Below are 26,905 nucleotides of genomic sequence, written 5' to 3'. Positions count from 1 at the left end.
TGATTAATTATGATGCTATAAACGCTTCGTACAAATTTAAAGAATCTTCAATTTATAAATTGGAAGAAATAGCATCAAATTTTCAAAATCAAGAGTCTGTCGGTAATTCACCTAAACCAACTATAATATATGTTGCAACCACAATTTTGGAAAAACAAATAGAAGGTTTGCAACAAAATGTAATTAATCACCTAAAGTCTCAAAGTCCGAATTCAGAGGATGAATTTATTGTTGTTGATACTAAGAAAGTTTGTGTGAATGTTTCTACTCAAACTGACCTAAGTTCTTTAGTAAACTGTTCTACCCAGACTACTTGTGTTTCATCTACCGATACCTCCACTCAGACCTTGACTGATTCTCTTGAGTGTACTTGTCAAAATGCTGCTACATTGATAGCTGATGATTATGTGCAATCTGATTTATCTGATGAAGAACTTGCACATAGTTTAGTTTTGATATGGTACTTCTATAGGTTTTTCACATGTGATACAATTGATGAGTTAGTTATTCACCCTAAGCTTAGTGCTAGTATAGGTGTTAATACTTCTACTCAAATTTCTTGTGAGACCAAAGATATGTCAGTTCAAATTGACCTAATTTCTGAGACTACCCATGATGTGAAGTTGGACCCCAAGATTCCTGATTTTTCAAATATTTCAAAAGAAGAATTTAAAACTAATCAACCTTCATTGAAATCTTTCACTAAAGCTGATTTTGATAAATTCATGGAGGGAGAATATGTTTTTGATTCAGAAACCGAGAAAAAGATTGAATCTACCAAAATCAAAGTTGAAACAAAAGAGGAATCTCAAAATCTTTTGTCCAAAGCTCCAACTTCATATTATTCAAAGAAACGAGTTAAGACCAAACTCGTCAAGACTGAACCAAAGACAGTTAAGATAGAGACAAAGACTCCTACCCCGATTAAACATGTCAAAAAGGAACAAGCTGAGACTACTCCCAGAACAAAGTACACCAAAGTGAAACTTCTGAAAGACAATCCTAATGTTTCTTCATCTAACTCTCAATCTAGTTCTTTACCTAAGGTATCTAAGTCTAGCTCAGTTTTGCTAAATAGGGATATATCAAATGGTGCGACTAGATATAGCAATAGATATGGATGGTTTTCTCATGATAAACCAAAGAAACAAGAAGTTTCCTTACCTCCAAAAGACTCTAAAAAGATGAAAGTGTTCAAAACTCCTTGTTCTAATCTTCTTAGTGTCAATTCAACAGGTGGAAAGAGCATAATTAGTGATACTAAATGCGTAGCTAAGTCATTAGTACCTAAGTTCACTAATGTCGAGAAAAAGAAGAAAAGGCGAAGGAGAAAGGATGGTAGTAAAAAGAAGAATGTTTCTGTTAATTCAAACAATTCATCTTTTAAGTCATCTTTGTTAGACAATGTTAATGGTGCCAAGGCAAGGCCTTGTGTGTTTGTAAACAATGTTAATTCCGGTTCTCGTGTGATTGGTTTGAATGCTTGTAGACATGTTACTTTTAATTCATGTGTGAATGTTCGTACTTTTTATTCAAATGTGCTTATTAATGATGTGCTTGTTAATGCTTATGTTGATTCTAAAGCATGTTTGAATGCAATTCCTAAGTTATGTACCCTGCCTGTGTTAACTAACCACAAAGGACCCGTCTTCAAGTGGGTACCTAAAGTAGGTTAAATTTCTTTGATTGCAGGAAATAACCATCTGTGTTTGGATACTCAATTCGGGGTGTTCAAAACACATGACTGGAAATAAAGCATTGCTAAAGAACTTTATCGAACGATTCATGGGAACGGTTCGATTTGGAAACAACAATTTTGCTCCTATATTAGGTTATGGAGACATTGAATGCAATGGAATTATCATCAAGAAAGTTCACTATGTTGAAGCGTTAAGTCATAACTTGTTCAGTGTTGGACAATTATGTGACAACAATCTTCAAGTTCTTTTTCGACAATCTCTTTGCAAAGTTCAAACTCTAGAAGGAGTTGATATTCTTTGTGGTGACCTTGATGATAATCTTTTTACCGTCAATCTTGATGATAACCAACCAACCGATAATATTTGTCTCATTTCAAAGGCTACATCAAAGAATTCTTGGTTATGGCATAGAAGGCTTTCTCATCTGAATTTTCAAACAATCAATACTTTGGTCAACAAGCATCTTGTTGAAGGCTTGCCGGACTATAAGTATGAAAGTGAGCATATTTGTCCTTACTGTGCTGTTGGGAAGATTAAGTGAGCTTCTCATAAACCGAAGAAATCTCCAAATTCTTTAGCACCTCTTCATTTGCTTCACATGGATCTTTGTGGGCCGATGAAAGTACAAAGCCGAAATGAGAAAAGATACATCTTGGTTATTGTTGATGATTATTCAAGATATACTTGGGTCAAGTTTCTTGCATCCAAAGATGAAATATCTCAGATTTTGATTGATTTCATCACTTGTACTCAAGTAAATCTTCAACTTCCATGTCGTTACATCCGTTCGGATAACGGAACTGAGTTCAAGAATGCCGTCTTTGATGAGTTTTGTAAATCCAAAGGCATTACTCACCAATTTTCAGCGGTTCGTACCCCACAACAAAACGGTGTCTTTGAAAGGAGAAATCGAATGCTTGTAGAAGCTGCAAGGACAATGCTTGCTTATTCCAAGTTACCATCCAATATGTGGGCTGAAGCTGTTGACACTGCTTGTCACACTCAGAATCGGTCCATCGTTAATTAGCGTTTCGAAAAGACTCCTTATGAGGTTGTTAACAAACGAAAACCCAACATCAACTATTTTTATATATTTGGGTGTGTTTGTTATACTTTGAATGATCGGGAGAATCTTGGAAAATTCGAGAAGAAAGGTGATGAAGGTTACTTTGTTGGTTATTCCAAGACATCAATTGCCTATCGAATCTACAATCGCCGAACAAATACAATTCAAGAAACAATGAATGTTTGGTTTGATGAGATATCAGACATGATTTTTGAGCAAGAAAGTTTGCTACCAACAAGTAATGATCCAAGTGCCTGAAGTACTTCAACAAGGACTTCTACTTTAGTATCTAAATTCAAGAAGTTTCGAACTCCAACAAGTGATGAATTAGATATTCTTTTTGAAGAATTCTACAATTCCAAACCGATTCATGATAAAGAACCTCAATTCATCGCTGAACCAATTCCAAACAATGATCCAATTCCTGACAAATATCATGAATCATCATCAAGTTCTTCTGAGCAAGGTGCTACATCTTCTAGTAGTATTTTTCATCCTCTTCTAATGATTCTTCTTCACCATCCTTTCCTGATAATTCTTCTCAAGTGAATGTTCAAGAACAACCTACCCGCTTTACTCAGACAATAAATCCATTGAACATTCCAAATGTGTATGTGCCACTTGATTTTGATCATCCATTTTATGAGGAAGCAGTTCTACCAAGCTATGATTCCATCTCTCAATAAAACTCAAGTTTTAATGATGATGATGTCGATATTCAACAACAATATCCTCTTCCTCATGATCGCAAATGGTCACGTATGCTGAAAGATCATCCTACTGATCAAATAATTAGAGATCCATAAGCTGGTGTAACTACTCGTACTTTAGTAAACGAGTGTCTTGTTGCACTTTCTCTCGGCAACATCGAACCCAAAACTGTCTCTGAAGCTCTTTGTGATCCAGAATGGATGAAAGTGATGCAAGAAGAACTCGCTTAGTTTGAAAGACTGAAAGTATGGAGATTAGTTCCAAATCCGAGAAAAGATGAACCAATCGGAACAAAATGGATTTTCAAGAACAAAAAGGTTGAAAATGAAGCTCTTCGTGATCCAGAATGGGTTAAGGCTATACAAGAAGAACTCACACAGTTTGAAAGACTGAAAGTATGGAGATTAGTTCCAAATCCGAGAAAGGCTGAGCCAATCAGAACAAAGTGGATATTCAAAAACAAAAAGGATGAGAATGGAGTGGTAGTAAGAAACAAAGCTTGACTTGTTGCAAAAGGTTATTGCCAACAACCTGGTGTTGACTTCGACGAAACTTTTGCTCCAGTTGCAAGAATGGAGGCCATTCGAATTTTCTTAGCTTATGCCGCATTCCGAAACTTCACTGTGTTTCAAATGGATGTGAAGACTGCTTTCTTGAATGGTGACCTCAAAGAAGAAGTTTACGTTGAACAACCAGAAGGTTTGGTTGATCCTCAAAGACCAAACCATGTCTACAGGTTAGACAAGACTCTGTACGGTCTTAAGCAAGCACCCCGTGCATGGTATGATTCCTTAACTACTTTCTTACTAAGAGGTGGCTTTACCAAAGGCACAATTGACCCTACACTGTTCATTCACAAACAAGGTAAGCATGTTTTTCTTGTCCAAATATATGTTGATGGCATTATTTTTGGGTCAACCAGTCAAACATTTTGCCGAAACTTTTCATCTCTTATGGTTAATCATTTTGAAATGAGCATGATTGGGGAAATGAACTACTTTTTGGGTCTTCAAATCAAACAATTACCAACTGGTATTTTTATATCACAAGGTAAATACATAAATGATATGTTGAAAAAGTTTGATATGACTTCATGTTCATCAATTTCTACCCCAATGGCTGCTCGAACAAACATAAATGCTGATAAAAATGGGAAACCATTTGACCAAAAGAGATATCGAAGTATGATTGGTTCATTGTTGTGTCTTACAACATCTCGCCCAGATATAATGTTTGTAACATGTATGTGTGCTAGGTATCAAGCTGCTCTAACTGATTTACATTTTCAAGCTGTGAAACGAATCTTTCGTTATCTGAAGGGTACACCCAATTTAGGTCTCTGGTATCCAAGGGATACTGGATTCAATCTAACTGCTTATTAAGATGCGGATCATGCAGGTTGTAAGCTTGGTCGCAAGAGCACTTCCGGTACTTTACAATTTTTAGGTGATATGTAATTAACACGATTTCATCTCCGAATTCACAGATTCAATGGTGGATTTTGTGTGTGTGTGTTCTTGGTGTTTTAGTGTGTGTTTCTAGAGAGAGAGAGAGAGAGAGAGAGAGAAAGAGGGGAAAGATTGGGATTAAGTGTGTGTAAATTTGTTACTGGAATGAAAGTTGTTGTTAAAGTTATGATTTCTAAGGTGTTAAGGGATTATTTATAGTCTAACTATACAATTAAGCTAATTAACACATCTAGTCCCTCATCCTTAGAAATCATTTATATATGACTTAACAACAAGTAAGTCCACTAACTTAAATTACAATTTATCACTATTTTTGGATTTCTAACATTCCCCCCCCTTAGTGATATATTGTAATGAATGAAGTACGTGCTAATCTTGTCTTGTTGGAATGAACTTGATGAGCCCGATGGTAAAGACAATTGGTCTGTTGAAAGAAGTGTTTGGAGAACTTGATTCAATCTTGGTCTTGGACTTCTTGAAGTTAAATCATGAAGAGATTCTCAATGTTCTTTTTGAACAGAGAACAAGTATGTGTTCTTTCTTGATTCTTTGAAGATTGTTGAACCATGAATCAGAGTTGTCTTTTGAGGTGCGGAAGGTATAAACTTGGCTTTGGTTCTTCAATCTTCGATTCTTGAGTGAAATTCATCTTTTTGGAATGAAGTATCATGAACTTGTACTCTCCTCCTTGATGTATGCATTGGAGCTTCTTGAACGAGTATAATTGTATGACTTGAAGATCTTGAATGGAATATGTTGATGAAGACTCTTTTGAAGCTTTACTTCTATGTCTAGAATCTTCCAATCAATCTTTCAACTTTTTGTAGCTTTGATCTTTGTCACATTAACTTGAACAAACAGAGTAAACATTTGAATGAAGTTTGGATAAGTCTCTTATGAAGTGATCATGCTCCCCCTCAATCCATGAGTATAAACATTTGGAGCATCTTTGAACATTTGTTCCATCTCGAGATAATATCCTTTCATCTCTGGTCTCATTCTTATCTTTGTAATCAATGTAGATTTCCTCCTTTTTCAAAATCAAGAACTCAATCAACTAAAATCTAGTGAAAATCTGAGCTCAATTGACTGAAATGTTTAGAAAATCTTTGACAAGTTAATCTAAAGAAACTTGATAAGAAACTAGATTTGAAAGAAATCATTCCAGTTCACTCTAATTAGTTTAATGATGGAGGGGATATTGGACAACATAGGTCAAATGTATAAATATCCTTCTCCACCCCTATATTTGTAAGCCTTTCCATTAATTCCATACATCTTTCTCTCTATGTTATTTTCTCTCAACTCCATCTTCAACCTCCATACACCCAATCAATACAACCTTTTCTCCTTGCTATCTTTTTCTTATTTCTTCCCCAATTAATCAATCATAATCTTTTCTCCCCCTCATAATGACAAAGTTGGGAACCAATGTCATTATGCAAACATTGATTGAGAAAATGTCACAAGAAATATGACAAACTAAAACGAGATTCACATGGAGAAATATCAACCATCAACGTATCAACCCAAACCATTAGCCCAACCCAAAGAATCCTAAGGGTAACTAAAATGTAAGGTTTAAGTTGTTGATACAAATGTTATAGAATGGTGTTGGTGGTTTTTGTGTTTGTGAGATGAGAAATGAAAACCGGATAAGAATGATCCGTTAACATATTCAAAAATCAAAAGGATTAATGAAATGACCGATATAAATATGTTACATTTTTCGGATTTCCTATGTATCATTTATACATGCACAAAGCAATGTTCTAACATAGTTCGGTCTACGACTTTTCAATCACGAGATTGCTTCAAAGAATATAAATCATGGTTAGTACAACCAAAGCGTTCGATAACCGCAATCTATTATCCTTAAAGACTTTTTGGTAAAATCCGAGGTCACTGTTAGACTTCTCGTTCACTCAATAATCACATAAATGTAATTATGAGACCTACGTTCAACGTTGGAAAAGATGTTAGCATTGGTAGGATTTCCATTTGATCATCATGGAATATCAAAAGATATCACTACAAATGTTCCGGCTATATCACATAGATAAGCAATAATATCACAAAGATATGACTCGAATGTGTCTTAAGAAAATGAATAATAATCAAATTAATGATCAAGCAAGATAGCTCTAGACACAACGTGATCAAATGAAGGTGGGGACTGGAGCAGAGTGTCGCCCTTATTCAATATCAACATCTTCCAAATGAAGAGTCAATAGAAATGTGAAAAATCTCCGTGAGAAATGAAACAAATATTTGTTAAGAAACACTTGAGTGGTTAGGTAAAGATGTGCATCGCTCCATGAAGTCTTTATCAAGATATCAACAAATGATATCCGATAGAAATGTGTTTTACCCAGCGATTTGAGAAATTTAGGGAAGGGTATCATTTCTTTTAACCCTTTTCTCACAACATATCACCGTAACCTCTCACTTTTCGACTTTACTCCCTCCATCATATTTGCACGAAACCATCATCACTCAAAATACCCTTACTATCTAATGAAAGAATTGAATACTCCGGGGGTAGAATCATCGGCGATGATAAAGTTCATGGAGTGAACGAATCTCTCAAGTGCAAACTAATCACCGAACTTCAATTGATGAAAAGTCATATGAAAATCATCTAATGTGTGTATGAAAAGATTTAATAACACATTTGAAGTTTTGAAAGTTTTGAAATCACAAACTCCCCTTTAATCTATGCAAAAGTAGATTAAAATTTGTTTTCATAGAAAGGTGAAGCAAAAATTGGTTTTTGTGAAATCAAAAAGAGTAAAATCTTTGTTGTGATATATACAGAAAAATTTGAGAGTCTAACGTGAACAAGATTTTAAGAAACACAAAGTTTTGCTTTAACAACAATGTTCATAGTAAGACTGCTAGGGAGTACAAAAAGGCATTCGATCCTTCGCATCTTACGTCAACAAGTTGGATGCAAATAAACATTTTAAGCAAAAAATTTCATCTCAATCAATTGTTCAAGATGAGACAACTAGGGAGTACACAAAGGCGTTCGATCCTTTGCTTCTCATATCAACAATTGAGAATTTTGGAAAAAAGATTTGTTTAACAATAGAAAGTAACAAATTCTTTTGGCGGGAAAAATAATTCTTGCCCATGATCTTAAAAAGAAATCATGAAAGCCTCTTTTGGAAATAAATAAAACTAAGAAGCACGGGTTATACACAAAGTATGTATAAGCCACTGTGATATAAATAAATCAATGAAACACGGGTTACATACATAGTATATGTAAACCACTGTGATATAAATAAATTAATGAAGCACGGGTTATACACAGAGTATGTATAAGCCACTGTGATATAAATAAATCAATGAAGCACGGGTTATACACAGAGTATGTATAAGCCACTGTGATATAAATAAATCAATGAAGCACGGGTTACATACATAGTATATGTAAACCACTATGATATAAATAAATCAATGAAGCACGGGTTACATACATAGTATATCTAAACCACTTTTGAAGAAGAAAAAAAAATAAAGAAAATCCTTTTGTTATTTTTCAAAATTTTATACTTTTGTATTTGATTTTGTCTTTTCAAATTTTGTATTTTTGTTTTTCAAGAATGTATTAAGAACAAAATAAGTTAAGGTTCAAGATTTAACATGCCAAGCTTGGAGATAAGAAAGTTAAACCTCTTTTCGTCCAATGGTTTGGTGAACAAATCTGCAAGCTGATAGTCAGTGCCCACAAAGTAGAGCTCGATGTCACCTTTCTTAATATGATCTTTGAGAAAATGATATCTAACATCAATATGCTTTGATCGAGAGTGGTTTACTGAGTTGACAGCAATAGCAATAGCACTTTGAGAATCACAACAACTAGCCGCAGCCACATATTCAGCTTCAGCTGTTGATAGTGACACACAATTCTGTTTCTTGGAAGACCAACTCACAATTTTATCACCTAAAAATTGTAAAGTACCGGAAGTGCTTTTGCGATCAAGCTTACAACTTGCATGATCTGCATCTGAATAAGCAGTTAGATTGAATCCAGTATCCCTTGGATACCAGAGACCTAAATTGGGTGTACCCTTCAGATAACGAAATATTCGTTTCACAGCTTGAAAATGTAAATCAGTTGGAGCAGCTTGATACCTAGCACATACATGTTGTAAACATTATATCTGGTCGAGATGTTGTGAGATACAACAATGAACCAATCATGCTTCTATATCTCTTTTGGTCAAATGGTTTCCCATTTTTATCAGCATTTATATTTGTTCGAGCAGCCATTGGGGTAGAAATTGAAGAACATGTAGTCATATCAAACTTTTTCAACATGTCATTTATGTATTTACCTTGTGATATAAAAATACCATTTGGTAATTGTTTGATTTGAAGACCCAAAAAGTAGTTCATTTCCCCAATCATACTCATTTCAAAATGATTAACCATTAGAGATGAAAAGTTTCGACAAAATGTTTGACTGGTTGACCTAAAGATAATGTCATCAACATATATTTGAACAAGAAGAACATGCTTACCTTGTTTGCGAATGAACATGGTAGGGTCAATTGTGCCTTTGGTAAAGCTACCTCTTATCAAGAAAGTAGTTAAGGAATCATACCATGCGCGGGGTGCTTGCTTAAGACCGTAGAGAGCCTTGTCTAACCTGTAGACATGGTTTGGCCTTTTAGGATCAACAAAACCTTCTGGTTGTTCAACGTAAACTTCTTCTTTGAGGTCACCATTCAAGAAAGCTGTCTTCACATCCATTTGTAACACCGTGAAGTTTTGGAATGCGGCATAAGCTAAGAAAATCCGAATGGCCTCCATTCTTGCAACTGGAGCAAAAGTTTGGTCGAAGTCAACACCAGGTTGTTGGCAATAACCCTTTGCAACAAGTCGAGCTTTGTTCCTTACTACCACTTCATTTTCATCCTTTTTGTTCTTGAAAATCCATTTTGTTCCGATTGGTTCATCTTTTCTCGGATTTGGAACTAATCTCCATACTTTCAGTCTTTCAAACTAAGCGAGTTCTTCTTGCATCACTTTCATCCATTCTGGATCACAAAGAGCTTCAGAGACAGTTTTGGGTTCGATGTTGCTGAGAGAAAGTGCAACAAGACACTCGTTTACTGAAGTATGAGTAGTTACACCAGCTTGTAGATCTCCAATAATTTGATCAGTAAGATGATCTTTCAACATACGTGACCATTTGCGATCATGAGGAAGAGGATCTTGTTGTTGAACATCCACATCATCATCATTAAAACCTGAGTTTTGTTGAGAGATGGAATCATAGCTTGGTAGAACAGCTTCCTCATAGGATGGATGATCAAAGTCAAGTGGCACATACACATTTGGAGTGTTCATCGGGTTTGTTGTCTGAGTAAATTGGGTAGGTTGTTCTTGAACATTTACTTGAAAAGAATTATCAGGAGAGGGTGGTGAAGAAGAATCATTAGAAGAAGATGAAGAACATTTACTTGAAATTGGGTAGGTTGTCTGAGCAAGGAAGTAGCACCTTGCTCATAAGAACTTGATGATGATTCATGATTGTTGTCAGGAACTGGATCATTGTTCGGAATTGGTTCAACGATGACTTGAGGTTCTTTATCATGAATCGGTTTAGAATTGTAGAATTCTTCAAAAAGAATATCTAATTCATCACTTATTGGAGTTAGAAACTTCTTGAATTTAGATGCTAAAGTAGAAGTCCTTGATGAAGTACTTGAAGCACTTGGATCATTACTTGTTGGTAGCAAACTTTCTTGTTCAAAGATCATGTCCGACATCTCATCAAACCAAACATTCATTGTTTCTTGAATTGTATTTGTTCGGCGATTGTAGATTCGGTAGGCAATCGATGTCTTGGAATAACCAACAAAGTAACCTTCATCACCTTTCTTCTCGAACTTTTCAAGATTCTCCCGATCATTCAAAGTATAACAAACACACCCAAAGATATGAAAATAGTTGATGTTGGGTTTGCGTTTGTTAACAACCTCATAAGGAGTCTTCTCGAAACGCTGATTGACAATGGACCGATTCTGAGTGTGACAAGCAGTGTCAACAACTTCAGCCCACATATTGGAAGGCAACTTGGAATAAGCAACCATTGTTCTTGCAGCTTCCACTAGCGTTCGATTTTTCCTTTTAACGACACCGTTTTGTTGTGGGGTACGAACTGCAGAGAATTGGTGAGTAATGCCCTTGGATTTACAAAACTCATAAAAAACGGCATTCTTGAACTCAGTTCCGTTATCCGAACGGATGTAACAAACTGGAAGTTGAAGATTTACTTGGGTAAAAGTAATGAAGTCAATCAAAATCTGAGTTGTTTCATCTTTGGATGCAAGAAACTTGACCCAAGTATATCTTGAATAATCATCAACAATAACCAAGATGTATTTCTTCCCATTTCGGCTTTGTACTTTCATCGGCCCACAAAGATCCATGTGAAGCAAATGAAGAGGTGCTAACGAATTTGGAGATTTCTTCGGTTTATGAGAAGCTCGTTTAATCTTCCCAACAGCACAAGAACGACAAACATGCTCATTCTCATACTTATAGTCTGGCAAGCCTTCAACAAGATGCTTGTTGACCAAAGTATTGATAGTTGGAAAATTTAGATGAGAAAGTCTTCTATGCCACAACCAAGAACTCTTTGACGTAGCCTTTGAAATGAGACAAATATTATCGGTTGGTTGGTTATTATCGAGATTAACGGTAAAAAGGTTATCATCACGGTTGCCACAAAGAATGTCAACTCCATCTAGAGTTTGTACTTTGCAAAGAGATTGTCGAAAAAGAACTTGAAGATTGTTGTCACAGAATTGCCCAACACCGAACAAGTTATGACTTAAAATGAACTTTCTTGATGACAATTCCATTGCGTTCAATGTCTCCATAACCTAAGATAGGAGCGAAATTGTTGTTCCCAAATCGAACAGTTCCCATGAATCGTTCGATAAAGTTCTTGAGCAATGCTTTATTGCCAGTCATGTGTTTTGAACACCCGGAATCGAGTATCCAAACACAGATGGTTATTTCCTGCAATCAAAGAAATTTAACCGACTTTAGGTACCCACTTGAAGACGGGTCCTTTGTGGTTAGTTAACACAGGCAGGGTATATAACTTAGGAATAGCATTCAAACATGCTTTGGAATCAACATAAGCATTAACAAGCACATCATCAATAAGCACATTTGGATAAAAAGTACGAACATTCACACATGAATTAAAAGTCACATGTCTACAAGCATTCACACCAATCACACGAGAACATGAATTAACGATGTTTACAACCACACAAGGCCTTGCCTTGGCACCATTAACATTGTTTAACACAGAGGACTTAAAAGATGAATTGTTTGAACTAAAAGAAACATTCTTCTTGTTACTACCAGCTTTTCTCCTTCGCCTTTTCTTCTTTTTCTCAACATTAGTGAACGTAAGTACTAATGACTTAGCTACCCATTTAGTATCACTAATTAAGCTCTTTCCACCTGTTGAATTGACACTAAGAAGATTAGAACGAGGGTTTTTGAACATTTTCATCTTTTTAGAGTCTTTTGTAGGTGCGGAAACTTCTTGTTTCTTTGGTTTATCATGAGAAAACCAACATTAGGATTGTCTTTCGGAAGTTTCACTTTGGTGTACTTTGTTCTGGGAATGGTCTCAACTTGTTTGGTTTTGACATGATTATCCGGGGTAGGACACTTTGGTTTTAACTTATTGATTTTTGTGATGGTCTTTGGTTCAGTCTTGAGGAGTTTGGAAATAACTCGTTTCTTTGAATAATATGAAGTTGGAGCTTTGAAAAATGGGTTTTGAGATTCCTCATTTGTTTCAACTTTGATTTTGGTATATTCAATCTTTTTCTCAGTTTCTGAATCAAAAATATATTCTCCCTCCATGAATTTATCAAAATCATCTTTTGTGAAGAATTTCACCAGAGGTTGATTAGTTTTAAATTCTTCTTTTGAAGTATTTGAAAAATTAGGAATCTTGGGATCCAACTTCACATCATGGGTAGTCTCAGAAATTAGGTCAACTTGAACTGACACATCTTTGGTTTCACAAGAAATTTGAGTAAAAGTATCAACACCTATAGTAGCACTAAGCTTAGGGAGAACAACTAACTCATCAAGAGTATCATAAGTGAAAAACCTATAGAAGTACCATATCAAAACTAAACTATGCGCAAGTTCGTCATTAGATAAATCAGATTGCACATAATCATCACCTATAACAGTAGTAGCATTTTGACATGAACATTCAAGAGAATCAGTCATGGTCTGAGTGGAGGTATTGGTAGATGAAACACAAGTAGTCTGGGTAGAATGGTCTACTAAAGCACTTAGGTCAGTTTGAGTAGAAACATTCACACAAACTTTCTTAGTATCTACAACAATCAATTTATCCTCCGAATTCGGACTTTGAGACTTTAAGTGATTAATAACATTTTGTTGAGATTCCACCTTTTGTTGCAAACCATCTATTTGTTTTTCCAAAATTGTGGATGGAACATACATTTTAGTAGGTTTAAGTGAATCACCAATGGACTCTTGGTTTTGAAAATTTGATGCTATTTCTTCCAATTTAAAAATTGAAGATTTTTTAGATTTATACGAAGCATTTATAGCATCATAATTAACCAAAAATTCATCTTGAGGTATTTTCTCAACTTCATCAGTCTCATATTCGTTATCCAAAGGACGAATAAATTGTTGTACCATACCAAGTCGAAGGAACTTTTCATCATACAAAGGTTCAATTTGTTCTTTGACCTTTTGTAATGGAGTGATATTCTTAAATCCCAGCCCGTGAAGAAGTTCCGATTTGTCAATTTTTGACTTGTTGAAATAGGCAGTGAAAATCCAAAAGAGGGTTTTGTTCAACTTTATATAGCTTCTCTTGATAGAAAAGTATATTCTTTTTAAATTCCTCAATTTGGTTTTCAAGTTTTTCAATCTTAACGCCTTTTAGAAAACAAGTATGATTTAAGTCGGAAATCTTTCTTTCGAGTTCAATATTGTTTGGTTTGGATTCTTGAAGTTTTTTATTAAGAATATCAACATCCATTTATATTGCATTTGCCCGAAGCCATTCATTGGTCTTTTGAATTTCAAGATCTTGATTGGCTTTTTCAAGATCATGAATGGTCTTTTCAAGATTATGACATTTTTGTAATAACTTAGAATCAGGAGAGGCATTCAACTTACATTCTTTAACCAACACTTGGTCTTTATATGATTGAAAGTATTGTTCAATAGTATCATAATCAAAAAGTAATTTTGAATGTTCTTCAAGAAGTTTTGAAAATTCACTTTTAGAAAATGAAATACTATGTTTCAACTTTTTGTTTTTGTTGGCTAAAGTCTTAATATGAGTTGTCAAGTTAGACAGAGCTAAATTAAGTGACTCTTTATCTCTAACTAATGAAAAAGTAGAGTTAAGATTTACCTCATCATCCGAGTACTCATCATCAGTGCTTTCAGTCTCAAAAGCCTTGTCCTTGGCCAACCTCGCCATAAAGCAAACATTAGCAGAAAGATCTTCATCTTCATCATCCGAGAGCAATAGCCATTTGTCATCTTCAGCAAGCAATGCATGACCAGCTTCCACTTTCTTGGCTAATAACATCTTCTGCTTGTAGTACTCATAGTTCCGCTTACGAGGTTGTTTGCAATTAATAGCAAAATGACCAGGAATTCCACAGTTGTAGCACTTTTTGTCTGATGTTTTCCCCTTCTCAACAACTGGTTTCTCAAATCCTTCTTTCTTCTCACCATGCTTTGATCTACTTCCTTCACCATGCTCATAACTCTTTGAATGAGAGTGTTCCTTCTTTGGAAATGCACTTGTAGAAGAGGTGCGGAGATTGTTGTTTGCTGGCCTCGCTTTGTAGAATTTCTTCTTGAAATGCTTAGTTACCGCGGCAAGAGCTTGATATAGTTTATCTGAGACACCATCTCTTGTAGCCATCACATCATCTCCCTCCTCATCAGATGAAGAAACAACTACCATTTGCCTTTTAAGAGCTTTAGAAACCTTCTTTTCAACAATCAATGCCAAAGGATCAGAAGATACAACTTCTGGCATTTTGCTTGATGAAGCTTTGTTTAGAACTTGATGTTCATTGAGCTTGAAAGATTCATGAAGATTATGGATGGTGAACTTGGTCAGATTTTGATGTTGCTTGATCTGTGTTCCAAAATCTTCCCATTTGGGACTAAGAGCTTTGATGAATTTGATGTTTAACTCAATCTCAGATTTCTTGACATCGTTCTTCCTAAGTTCATTTATGACATTGCAGAACCTACAGTAGATAGCCCCTAGAACTTCATTTGGCAATTTGCTGAAGTTGTCAAACTCAGTCAACACATTTGTCAATCTTATTGTTGAAGTGACGTTAGATCCTTCCATTTGTCTTGCCACCTCATTCCATATCTCCTTGGCTGTATCATAAGAATCAACAGAACCATAGATTTCATCTGGTAGTGCTTTGTATAAGCATGATCTAACTCTGTTATCTGCAGCTGTTCGATCTTTTTGTTCAGCATTCAAAAGATCAAGAGCCGGTAGTGGGATGGCGATGAACTGCAAGTCCATTAAGAATGGAATCTTTAAGTAGGTGACCATTTGGTTGACATACCACATAGTCCATAAATCTTTTCTTCCATAGTCCATAGGAACCACGGTAGAGACTGGAGGTCTTGTATCGGAACCTAATGCCAATGTTTCACGAGAAGCCATTTGAACTTGATTTGATTTGAAACTTGAAATGAAATGAGAGTTGTAAAAATCAGGAAATGAAATGATCTTGGTGAAGATCGTTCTAGGTGAAGATTGTTTTGGAAGATCGTCCTAGATTTGAAGAAAGAAGTAAGACGATTTAATGGAAGATCGTCTTGGAAGAAGTTCAGTGGAATTTGTCTAAGTATGAAATGAAATTGAAATTGAGATATGTTTTTGGATTTTTTGGAAATGGGAATTGAAATTGATTTAAAGGAAATTGAAATGAAAATTGAAAGATGAAAGATTTGGAAATAAAACGATCTTGAAGGAAGATCGTCTTATAAATTTGAAGGAAAATGAGACGGTCTTGTTTTGAAGATCGTCTTAAGGTACTTTTCAAAAAAAAAGTCCAAGTCTTTTGAAGAAACTTGGATAGAATTTCAGTATGAAACGGAAGGAATGTAATTGAGCAAAACCAATCTAGAAGATCAGTTACCCAAGAAGTGTGTGATTCCCAATCACAACAACTTTGAATAATCAACCAAACACACCAACTTTCAGAGAGAAACTAAGACGATCTTGGTCAGGATCGTCCTAGGATCAGAAAATGAGACGATCTTGGGGAAGATCGTCTTAGAATTTTGTCTCAAAATTTTCTAAGGAAAAATACTTTTCAAGTATTTGAATTGACCAAACCGATCCTTACGGATTAGTTAGCCACAAACAAACACTTCACACTACAACCACTTGACAGAACAATCTTGTGAAGATCGTCCTACAAGCCACAACACACAAGAATGAAAATTGAAATCTCAGGCACTAAGACGATTCTGAAGAAGATCGTCCTAGTGAAGATCGTCTTGGCATCATCTTCTTCATCAACACATCAGTTTCAAACATAAACTCCATTAACGACTTACTAAAGCTTCAATAACTTTTGATTTACTAGGAGTTAGAGCTTGAAATTTCTTGCAAACTGATTGTTTTCACCTCAGCTACAAATCTACAAACAAAATTTAACACAAAACACAACAGATTCTAAACCCAAAATTTGCGCCAAAGAGCTAAAATTCGAACTAGAGATTTAGATCGAATTGGAACTTGAAATTTGACAGGAATGTGTATTAAACTATCACGAATCTATTGGTGAACAAAAATCTATGATTTTATGAGATTTGAGAGGCTAAAATTGAAGAAAAAATGACGGATAAAAACGGTTTTGATTTTTTGATTTTTTTTTGAGAAATCTGTGATCGAATTCAGTAATGGATCGATATCAGAATGATGTTTTTCTCTGATACCACATGTAATTAACACGATTTCATCTCCGAATTCACAAATTCAATGGTGGATTTTGTGTGTGTGTGTTCTTGGTGTTTTACTGTGTGTTTCTAAAGAGAGAGAGAGAGAGGGGAAAGATTGGGATTAAGTGTGTGTAAATTTGTTATAGGAATGAAAGTTGTTGTTGTTAAAGTTATGATTTCTAAAGCTAATTAACATATCTAGTCCCTCATCCTTAGAAATCATTAATCTATGACTTAACAACAAGTAAGTCCACTAACTTAATTTACAATTTATCACTATTTTTGGATTTCTAACATGATAAAATTGTGAGTTGGTCTTCCAAGAAACAGAATTGTGTGTCACTATCAACAACTGAAGCTGAATATGTGGTTGTGGCTAGTTGTTGTGCTCAAGTTCTATGGATGAAGACACAACTAACTGATTATGGTCTGAAATATGATCATATCCCTATCTATTGTGACTCTCAGAGCGCCATTGCTATTGCAGTCAACTCAGTAAATCACTCTCGATCAAAGCATATTGATGTTAGATATCATTTTCTCAAAGATCATATTGAGAAAGGTGACACCGAACTCTACTTTGTGGGAACTGCCTATGAACTTGCAGATTTGTTCACCAAACCATTGGATGAAAAGAGGTTTAACTTTCTTATCTCCAAGCTTGGCATGCTAAATCTTGAACCTTAAATTATTTTGTTCTTGATACATTCTAGAAAAACAAAATACAAAATTTGAAAGATAAAAGCAAATACAAAAATAGAAAATCTTGAAAAACATATAAAAAAGATTTTTTTTCAAAATGGTTTACATATACTATGTATGTAACCCGGACTTCATAGTTTTATTTATTTCAAAGAGGCTTACATATACTCTATATGTAACCCGTTTTTAAATGTTATATTTATGATGAAATGTTTATACATTTTAAAATCCTGTTGTTACTTGCTTTCAAATAAAGTTAATTGTTGATATGAGAAGCGAAGGATTGAACGCCTTTGTGTACTCCCTAGTTATCTCATCTTGAACAATTGATTGAGTTAAAAGTTTTCTTAAATGTTTTATTGCATCCAACTTGTTGATGTAAGATGCGAAGGATTGAACGCCTTTGTGTACTCCCTAGCAATCTTACTATGAACATTGTTGTTGAAGCAAAACTTTATGTTTCTTAAAATTTTGTTCACTTTAGACTCTCAAAATTTTTTGTATATATCACAACAAAGATTTTACTCTTTTTGATTTCACATAAACCAATTTTTGCTCTACCTTTCTATGAAAAACATTCTTGATCTACTTTTGCATAGATTAAGGGGGAGTTTGTGATTTCAAAACTTTCAAAACTTCAAATGTGTTTTAAATCTTTTTCATACATACATTTGATAATTTTTAAATAATTTATCAATCAATTGAAGTTCGGTGATTAGTTTGCACATGAGCAATCCTTTCACTCCATGAACTTTATCATCACCGATGAGTTCTAACCCCTGAGTATTCAAATCTTTCATTAGATTGTAAGGGTATTTTGAGTGATGATGGTTTTGTGCAAATAAGATAGAAGGAGTAAAGTCGAAAAATGAGAGGTTAAGGTGATATATTATGAGAAAAGGGTTAAAAGAAATGATACCCTTCCCTAAATTTTCAAATCGCCGGGTTAAAAATGTTTTTTTTTTTATAGGATGTCATTTGTTGATATCTTGATAAAAGACTTCATGGACCCAATGAAGCGATGCACATCTTTACCTAACCACTCAAGTGTTTCTTTACAAATACTTGTTTCAATTCTCACGGAGATTTTCACATTTCTATTGACTCTTCACTTGGAAGATGTTGATATTGAATAAGGGCGACAGTCAGCTCTAGTCCCCGACTTCATTTGATCACATTGTGTCTAGAGTTATCTTGATTGGTCATTCATTTGATCATTATTCATTTTTTTAGGACACATTCGAGTCATATCTTTGTGATATTATTGCTTATCTTTGTGATATAGCTGGAACATTTGTAGTGATATCTTTTGATATTCCACAATGATCAAATGGAAATCCTACCAATGCTAACATCTTTTTCAACGTTGAACGTAGGTCTCATAATTACATTTATGTGATTATTGAGTGAACGAGAAGTCTAATAGTGACCTCGGATTTTATCTAGAAGTCTTTAAGGATAATAGATTTTGGTTATCGAACACTTCGGCTGTACTAACCATGATTTATATTCTTTGAAGCAATCTCGTGGTTGAAAAGCCGCAGACCGAACTATGTTAGAACATTGCTTTGTGCATGTCTCAATAATACATAGGAAATCCGAAAAATGTTATACATTTCTATCGGTCATTTCATTAATCCTTTTGATTTTTGAACATGTTAACGGATCATTCTTATCCGGTTCCATTTCTCATCTCACAAACACAAACACAAACACAAACACCATACTATAACGTTTGTTCCAACAACTTCAACCCTACATATTAGTTACCTTTAGGATTCTTTAGGGTGGGCTAATGGTTTGGGGTGCTGTTTTGATGGTCGACATTTCTCCATGTGCAATACATCTAGTTTCGGATTGTGTTATTTGTTTTAGCATGTTATCAATCAATGTTTACATAATGACATTGGTTCCCAACTTTGTCATTATGAGGGGGAGAAAAAGATTATGATTGATTGGGGAAGAAATAAGAATAATTGATGCAGAAAAGTTATGGAGAAAAGTTTGTGTTTGAAACTGAAGTGAAAGAATTAAAATTGAAATTTGAAAATTTTGTACTTCAGGTTTCTTCAAGTTTCCTCCAAATTTTTCCTGCTGAAATATGTTCTCATGAAAATCGAGCTATGGATTATTCAGATTAACTTGTCAAAGATTTTCAAAACATTTCAGTCAATTGAGCTCAAATTTTCACTAGATTTTAGCTGATTGAGTTCTTGATTTTGAAAAAGAGGAAATCTAAATTGATTCCAAAGATAAGATTGAGATTGAAGATGAAAGGATATTCTCTCAAGATGGAAAAAATGTTTAAAAATGCTCCAAAATGGTTATATTCATGTATTGAGGGGGAGCATGATTACTTCATAAGAGAATTATCCAAACTTTATTCAAATGTTTAATCTCCAAAGTGCTCAAGTCAATGTGACAAAGATCAAAGCTACAAAAAGTTGAAAGATTGGTTAGAAGATTCATGACAAAGAAGTAAAGCTTCAAAAGAGTCTTCATCAAGATGTTTCATTCAAGATCTTCAAGTCATACAATAACACTTGTTCAAGAAGCTCCAATGCATACATCAAGGGGGAGAGTACAAGTTCATGATACTTCATGTCAAAAGTTGAAATTCGCTCAAGAATCAAAGATTGAAGAATCAAAGCCAAGTTTATACCTTCTGCATTTCAAAAGACAACTCAGATTCATGATTCAACAATCTTCAAAGATTCAAAACACACACACAATCTTTATTCTCTGTTCAAAAAGAACATTGAGAATCGCCTCATGATTTAACTTCAAGAAGTGCAAGACCAAAAATTGTTTCAACATACTCATTGTCTTCACCACCGGGCTCATCAAATACATTCCTACAAGACAAGATAACACGTACTTCATTCATTACAATATATCACTAAGGGGGAAAATGTTAAAAATCCAAAAAATAGTGATAAATTGTAATTTAAGTTAGTGGACTCACTTGTTGTTAAGTCATATATTAATAATCACTAAGGTTGAGGGACTAGATGTGATAAGTTGCATATGTATCTTTACACACACTTAGATATTATTAAGCTTTTCTCCATATTTTCCATTCATTCATGTATCTTTACACACACTTAATTCCAATCATTCCTCTCTCTCCCTCTCTAGAAACACACACTAAACACCAAGAACACACACACACCAAATCTGCCATTGAATATGTATTGGCTCGTGTTATTACAGTTTTGGGTGTATTGGCTCGTAAATCAGTTGCTGAACTGTCTGGGCTGGAGTGCGACGAAGTGGCTAAGCTGCGGCGTAGTGGGCTGAGCTGTTTGGGCTGCGACGCTGCAAAGCAGCTGAAACCTCGGAAATGGGAAACTGCAATGCAGTTTTTTAGATACGGCGCAGTGGGACCCCTCCAGCCAAAATACTTTCCTAGCTCCTCTTCTAATGTCCTAGGATCGTCCCGACCTTCCCGGAATGTCCTCTTATGACCTTATTGGTGTCCTACACAAGACAAACCATTCGTTCAAAGTCGTGAGTTGTTTTTGAAGCTAAACTTGAGATATTAACTCAACGATATACATATATATGTATGTATCTTTTGATCCGTAAGTCCGTTTTGGATGCATGACCTATCGTTGGATTCGTCTAAGATTCTAGTTTCTTGTAGTAACCCTCATTTGGTATGAAACCTTCCCCATCTCTAAAAAAGGTCGAGTCTGTTGTGTCTAAGTCCTTACTCAGGGAAGTTGCTAGCACATTAGTATGTTGTGGCTCGACTTAAACTTGATTTAGACCTCACCTAGACTTTCTAACAACTTTATCAAGTCCCGGGGGTCGCTAGGGTTGTACTCGTTATGAGTAGGACGTAAATGAATTGTGCTAATAATTACATGTGATGATATAATTATAGGTGGTGAACCCTAGAAAGTATATATTGGTCCTCGAATGCACTGCTTGTGTTTTAATTAACTAACTTGTAATGTAATTACTAAATAACAAGAATAAAGATGAGCTGTAAAGAACTTTGTTTAGTTATATGAAACTCAAACTAAACGATGAAAACATGGGTGGTTGTTTTACAACAACAATGAACTATAAACAGGAAATTTATGTTAAGTTTTTGAACACACAAAAACTTAACAAATTACTTAGAGAAAGTAAAGTAAAACTGTGGAACACACAAACCAGTTTTAATGGCTGGGTCAAGTGATTCCTTTTATAGGCAGATAAAGAATCACATGACTGCTCTAATAGATGTTGACACATGAAGGTTGTCAACTATCTATTGGTGGATCATTCAGATCTGCAGAAGCCTCTTTCCTTCATCTTGTTTGTTTCCAAAAACGGTATGAAAGAGAAACTTTACTGCAACGAAGTAGTACAAGGTCACATGTCTTTATCTTGATCTTTCGACACGTGTCCTTGGGACCATTCTTCTAATCTTCAAATTCCCGCTCATATTTGACCAACAAATACTAGACGGTGAGTCATTGAACATATCCTTTTAAACTCTGAAGATCGAATATGCTTGCAGATGAGTGAGCTCGCTGACAGCTCGCTGAATGAGCCTCTCGCTGAGTTCCTCAGCGAATCCCTGATCCAACAATCTCCCTTTATTCGCTGAGGAGACTTAGCTGAATGGGGGGCTTGTACTGACAAACATTTGACAAGGGATTTTTGATGTAATGCTGATTTTATAAATGACAAATTTGTTACAAAATATCAATCATTACAAAATCTATAAACAAACTATTCCCACATGCATTCTTCCTTGGCCTTAATTAGATCTGCATCATTTTGTCGTTCGGGCTTCAGCAGCTCTCTATCAATCAGCTTCACAAATTCTTTATTGTTAGAGGATTTGATGCAGTATTTCCTTATCTTTACCAGAAAAGCCGAGGAAGCAATGCCAATCTCATTTGTACGGAAGAACAGTTCATGACCATGAACGTTGCAAAAACACAACCCTCCCAGCTTTTCATCATATTCTCCATCAATGAAGAGAGTTCTTGATGGCATCTTTAAGTTAAGAAGTGGCTCTTCTTCAATATTAGACTTAGGGATAGCTCTGAGAATAGAAGGGAGCTGAGAGATTGCTTGGCCAGCAGCTGTCCTCTTGGTGCCACTTCTTGGTTGCTGGGGAGGAAGAGGAGGATAAGGATGTCTGGCAGAGCTGAGCAGCGAATCTTTTACTTTGTATTTTCGCTCTTTGCTACGGATGTCTTTGATCTGCTCTCCAGCCATCTTGAGTAGAGGATCAAATTGTAGAGACTTCTTATCCTTGATAAGCTTGAAAATCTCTATCCATTCAGTTGGCCCAAGTGTTGAAGGTTTGACATTTTTTAGATTGAACAACTTGGGCATTCCTCTTCTTTGTAAACACAAATTCATACCTTGTTGAGTGAGAGTAGGATTTACCTTGAGAATTTCTTCTTCTCTTTGTCTTATTTCTCTTGACTTGAGGTAAGCTGCCTAACTCTCCTCCAAGGTTTTAGATTTTTTTGCAAAAAATTGCTCTTCATTCCTCTTGAGAGCAGCCAAACCCAGTTTCCTTGTCTCCTCGTCAGCGCCCTGTAATTCCTCATCCACAATCTGCTCACTGATGAATTTAGCTGACAGCTCTTCTTCTTTCTTTTTGCTTATTCTTTCATGCTGAGCTACAACTTCTTCTGGAGAAAGATCAGTGGAGGCAGTTGTTGACTTTAGAAAGGCTCCAAACATCAACTTTTCTTGCTGACGAGGTTTGGGTGGCTTTCCTTGAGAAACCATGACTGCTTTCCCTTTTTCAGCATATTTCTTTTCAAGGGCAGCATGGAACTCGGGAGTTGGTTTGAATGAAGATACATTTATTGGCCTTGCTGGCAGCACTTCAGCAGGCTTTTGAACGTCTTTAGTAAGACCAGCTGGCATCTCCTCAGCTATCTTCTCAATACCCTCTTCATTTTCCTTCTCCCCCTCAACACTTTTAGTAAGACCAGCTGGCATCTCCTCAGCTGTCTTCTCTATACCTTCATCATTTTCCTTCTCTCCCTCAACATTTTCAGTTGGGACCTCCTCAGCAGTTTTCTCCCCCTTGGAAGTAGCTGAGGGACTTGCTACTTCCACATGTTGCTTTTTGAGGAGCCCCAACATTTCTCCCATCATACCCTTGAGGGAGGCCACTTCATCTTCCAGATGCTTTGTTCTGCTAACAGATTCATGAAGTAATTGTTTGTCCACAGCAACCTGGAAGGGAGTGCGGGAAAAGACTTGAGCTTTGAGAGATGAGATTTCAGAGGTGAGAGAGGAGAGGAAATTTTCTTGAGTTCTGGAAAGAGAGGAGATGGAGGAATCGAGTTTATGGAGTTGGGCTGTAAAGAGAATGTTAGATTGGGAGAGTTGATTGAGAGAGGATAAGAGTCCAGGCACTTCAGTGATTTTTGCTGCATTTAGTTCAGATGTAAGTTTGGCAAGCGAAGCAGAGATTTGAGAGTTGGAAGTGCTGACCCTCTTCATACTTTGTTCTAGCAGCAGTTGGTTTCTTTTGAGAAGAGTTTCATGAGACTTGTGCTGCAAGTGGTGTTCCTTGATGATGCCAAACACTTTGTCTTTCAACTCAGCCATCTCATCTATCATTTCATCATTTCCAGTCATCAACTTCACAAATTGAGCATGAGCATCAGCATTTAACTCAGCTATCTTGTCTACCAGCCAACCATATAAATATCCCTGTCTATTTCCTTGGCTCTGGTAGTTTTGCACTCTCCTTAATAGTTCGTGTAGCTGACATGTTTCAACATAGTCAAGACCTGGCACGTTTACAGAAGTGAAGGCAGTTTGGAGATCTTCATCAGCAGAGGGAACCTTGAGGGCCTTTAAAGAAACTGGATATCGAGTACAAGGAACCCTGAAGAAATCCGGATGGTGCAAAGGAGGTATTTCCATGATAATCTCATCATCCACCTCCTCAACTTCGACATACACTCCTGGCTTCATTTTCACACACTTGCACCTAATTATCCTCATTTGAAGCTCAGCATCATCTAAGTCAAGTTTGAACTCTCCAAAGTGACCATCAAGTTCAAATTCAGCAGTGGGCTTTGGAGAGAACCTTGGAGGAGGTGGCATGTCACCAATAAACTCTGGAACATCTTCATAATGTTGAGGAGAGGAAAGAAGCACATATCCCAGTTCTTCATCTAGAAACCCACTAACCACATCTTCCTCACTTTCTTCAGCAGCAGCGAGTATGATTTCAGCTTCATCATTTAATGGGTCGAACTCGCTGCCTGCTTCTTCATCAGTCAAATTTCCAAAAATATATGTCTCAGTCCCTGCAAAAGCAGTTTCCGAGACAGAAGTAGATTGGGGGTTAAGGGAACCTGGTGCCTCAACCTCAGTGTGTTGTTCCACCAAGGTATCATCGGCCGTAGAGGGTGTTGACTCTAGCATCACCTGTGATCTGGCTGCTGTCAACGACTCAGAAGGTATTTGAAGAGAAGAAGGAATATTTTACTTGGGGTGGATTTGGACTTAGACCTCTAGTAGGCTGGGGTAACCCAATATCTTCACCAACCTCTCCTACAGAAATTTGAGGTGGCTGCTTGCTGCTCCCGTTTAACTCGTCAGCAGCCTGTTGGGAGGCTGCTGATGGGGTGGCTTGGGTACTATCGTCCTTGGGCGTAGAGGACTTCCTAACCTTTGGTTTGCCCTTTGAATCACTCCGCTTTCATTTTGGGACGACAGTGGAGGGTGAAGATTGTAGATTTTTAGTTGGGGACGCTGCCTTAGGAATAGATTTGGTCTTTTTGGAGGCTTTGGAGGTCGCTGGGGGGGTTTATCAGCGAACCAGCCTCAGAAGGCATTCCGGCGTCCGCAGCGACCATATCAGCCACTTCATCAGTAAGAAGTGCTACCTCCCAGTCGCTGCTTTTGGGGTAAAGAGAAGAGTTTAAGGAGAAGAGTACCTCTTTTATATGTGGAGTGAGGCGAGCAACCAAGTGTTCAGCTGGTTGCTTATAGATGTTGTTGCCCCCCCCTTGCAACTTGTATTGTGGCAGCATTTGGTAGATCATACTCATCACCCAACGCCTCTTTGAAGATAAGGGAGAAAATTCTCACAAAGGGCACAGTGTGAGATCTGTTGTTCAGCGACACCTTGTTCTTCATGTCGTTGAAGATCAATAAGGCAAAATCCACAAACCTTCCTTCTGCCAAGGCATGAATAATAGGCATCGAAGTAGAGGACGCCTGATTATAGGATCCAGAATTTCCACCCATGCACTGGATCACATGGGTGAATAGAACCCTCCATATCCTTGGGAGATTTTGTTTAAGAGGATTGCTAGGGATGGCCGGAAGGTTCCTCAGATTGTGATTGTACCCGATAGAAGGCAACCATGCCTTCCACTCATCATTTCCAGCCGCTCCCACAAACACATTTTCATCATCTTCTTGTGGGAAGCGTAGAGTACGGCGTAACGATGCTGGAGTGATGGAAATGGATTTTGTTCCTTCTCGAACAGTACCCACTATAGACTGGGTGGACTCATCATAGTTACATGTCCACCAGAATTGACGAAGAAGATGAACATATATCTTCTCCGGATCTGCCATTATACAGTAACTGGCAGGGGAAGCATGAATGAAATCGAGTATTGGCTTATATCCTTTTGTACCTTTCGGTACGTCAGACGAGCCGAGATGGTTGTTAGGTTTAACAACCATCTCAGAAGCATTGAAGGAGATCTTTGAGGATTTTATTACATTGGCAGATGGAGAGAAAGAAGAAGAATTCAGATAAGACTTTTGAGTGGCGGCGGAAGCAGATGGAGTTTGAGAAGATGAAGCCATTTTAAAGTTTAGAGAGAAAGAACAATGTAAAGATTCAGAGAACTAAGAAAGCAGAGATGATGAAGATTAAGAGTTTTTGAGAGATTTTTAAGAGAATGAATAGTTAAAAGAAAGCATGAAAAAGGAAGAATGGGTATGAAGTAGTATATATAGGGTATGGTAAAGTAAGGTGATTGGTCAGAAACGAAAAGACAAAAGAGAGTTTTTCTCTCTCCTCATTTTCAACATCTATAGTTGATTAACAACTGTAACCCTATATATATTTAAACATATAAAACATTTTGTGAGTAACGTTTTGAAAAGAAAAAAAAGATATTTTTCAAAAATACTCGAGTATGCGCCGTATTCGTCTGACAGATACAGACCAACAGAGGCATAGTCATGGTCTCAAGTGGACGGATGACGCA

Source organism: Erigeron canadensis, chromosome 7 (genome assembly GCF_010389155.1).
Source record: "Erigeron canadensis isolate Cc75 chromosome 7, C_canadensis_v1, whole genome shotgun sequence".
Lineage (NCBI taxonomy): Eukaryota > Viridiplantae > Streptophyta > Magnoliopsida > Asterales > Asteraceae > Erigeron > Erigeron canadensis.
Note: the sequence above shows the minus strand (reverse complement) of the source record.